The sequence below is a fragment of the Pocillopora verrucosa genome, chromosome 3 (assembly GCF_036669915.1).
Source record: "Pocillopora verrucosa isolate sample1 chromosome 3, ASM3666991v2, whole genome shotgun sequence".
NCBI lineage: Eukaryota > Metazoa > Cnidaria > Anthozoa > Scleractinia > Pocilloporidae > Pocillopora > Pocillopora verrucosa.
The window spans coordinates 92,501-94,532 of record NC_089314.1 but is presented as its reverse complement, the minus strand read 5'-3'; positions in this window follow the sequence as shown (position 1 = coordinate 94,532).

Sequence of the window (2,032 nt, the reverse complement as noted above, 5' to 3'; positions counted from 1 at the left end):
CTTTGTGAAAATAAGTGTCTCCGAATTGATGCAGAAGCCTTTATGATAATTATCTAACTTATGTCTGCGGTATAAGCTAACACCTACGTTTCAATACTTCTTCATAGATTTTATGGGAAGCCTAACACTCACCCGACTTTGTTGGGTATTTTTGTCTTGGAACTTTTTCAACTTTTTGCATTGTTTGAGAAACATTGACGTGTTCTCAACCAATGAGCATGCTGAAATTTTTGCAAAGGTATTATTAGAGGGGTAACCGAAATGAACATCTTAGTTTGATCGTCAAAACTTAACTGAGTATAATGCACAAAATTATAACTCTCTTTGACAAATAAGAATCTACTGGCCGATGAGGTTTTTCGCTTTTATAACCCAAACGACTTGTCATCTGATGATTTTTTCTTGTTCTTCTTTATTCTTCATGTCGAAGCATAACTTTGCAGTCAAAATCGTAAATAACATATATCAACATCAGCCAGAATACCTTGACAGCAAAAATACAACAAAAGAAACGAACGAGTGCTGTTGCCATAGATTACTTCACTATTCATTCGTATTGGCTAAAAAAATAATTGTGGAATCATAAGGGTGACCCCATAAGAGTTTTACGTTTTCACCATATTAATTTTTCAAATAACCTGAACTAAGTAATACCCTTCAGTTTACAATTGCTTTCCCTTATTTTAAACGATAGTGCAGTCGTAAAAATATAACATAAAAATAGTGATGGACTACGGCTACTTCAAGCTCATTCTTAGTGGTAGAACAAGGTGACCAAACCTTCTGTTCCTAATGCAGCATTTTTACGGAGGCAAAAGAAACAAAGACAACTGACCGAAATAACTGAAATAGCCCGTCGCAAAGCACTAAAAGAAAGAAATAAGTTTCAGTAAATTTCAAGGTTAATTTATCCAAGACTTTTTACTGACATACATAATGATGATGATATAAGAAGCAAAGTGCACTCGAGGAACTTGCCGAAGAGAAAAAGTATCGTGCAATAGTTAGAGAAAAGCAAACACATAGACTTTTTTAAAATTATATGCCATGTCTCGACATGGTCTAAAATCTTCCACTGTTGAAACAATTTTTGTGCAAAAGACGAATCTTTTTTTTCCTTTATTATGCAGCTGCTCGAGCACCGTGGGTAGGTTGGTCTAGAATATAAAGATCCACGTCTTTTCGATATCAGTTTACTTCCAACCTGAGTTCATACATCGGTTTCCATAGCGGTTTCTTTATTTCTGCATTTGTAAGGCGGACGCACACGCAAGACGAATGCAAAGATATTTCAAGGGATGATGTAGTGATTCTCTTAAAGAGGCACTCGGTGAGACTCCAAAGTAATTAAGATTCGCTGAGGATGATGGTTAGTTGGTCTTGTAACATGGCGTGCTTGATCAGGATCAAATGGGTTATCCGTCGTTTAATTGGCCATCACTCCAGTCGAGACATGAGCAAGAGAATGAGCTCTTCGTTTTTCACGTCTCCGGCACGCCTCGCGCTTCTCTACGCCTGCCTAAAAAGCGCCTGCCGCCCGTTTTTGCAGTGAAAAAGAAAGAAAACTGAATCAAACAGCAACTCCACAGATTGAGGTTTTAATAAGTAATTGACTTTGCATCACATGCATGTCAAATGAATACTTCCTTCTAGAATAATGTAAAATTACAATAATGTTTTTCGCATTCCAAAGATCGTATCGAGCGGGTCAATATTATTTTAATCTGGCAAAGATCTCCTTCATGTGTCTACGTTAAAGCACTTTATGTTGGTATCATGAAACTAGCAATCGTCATCTAATAAATGATATAAATGTAACCATTCCAAAATGTTTCACCTTCTCTGAAATTTTTCGAATGCTCCTTTAAATATAATTACAGGGAATATTTTGTGATTGAGCACCAACTGTTGCCTTAAGCTCAATAGAGTTATACATTTCTCATTTTCACATAATGCTAACACTAACAAGTAACAGTCGCTTTCGATCTCCTTAAAAGTACATTGATACTATTAAAATACCTTTAACTGCTGA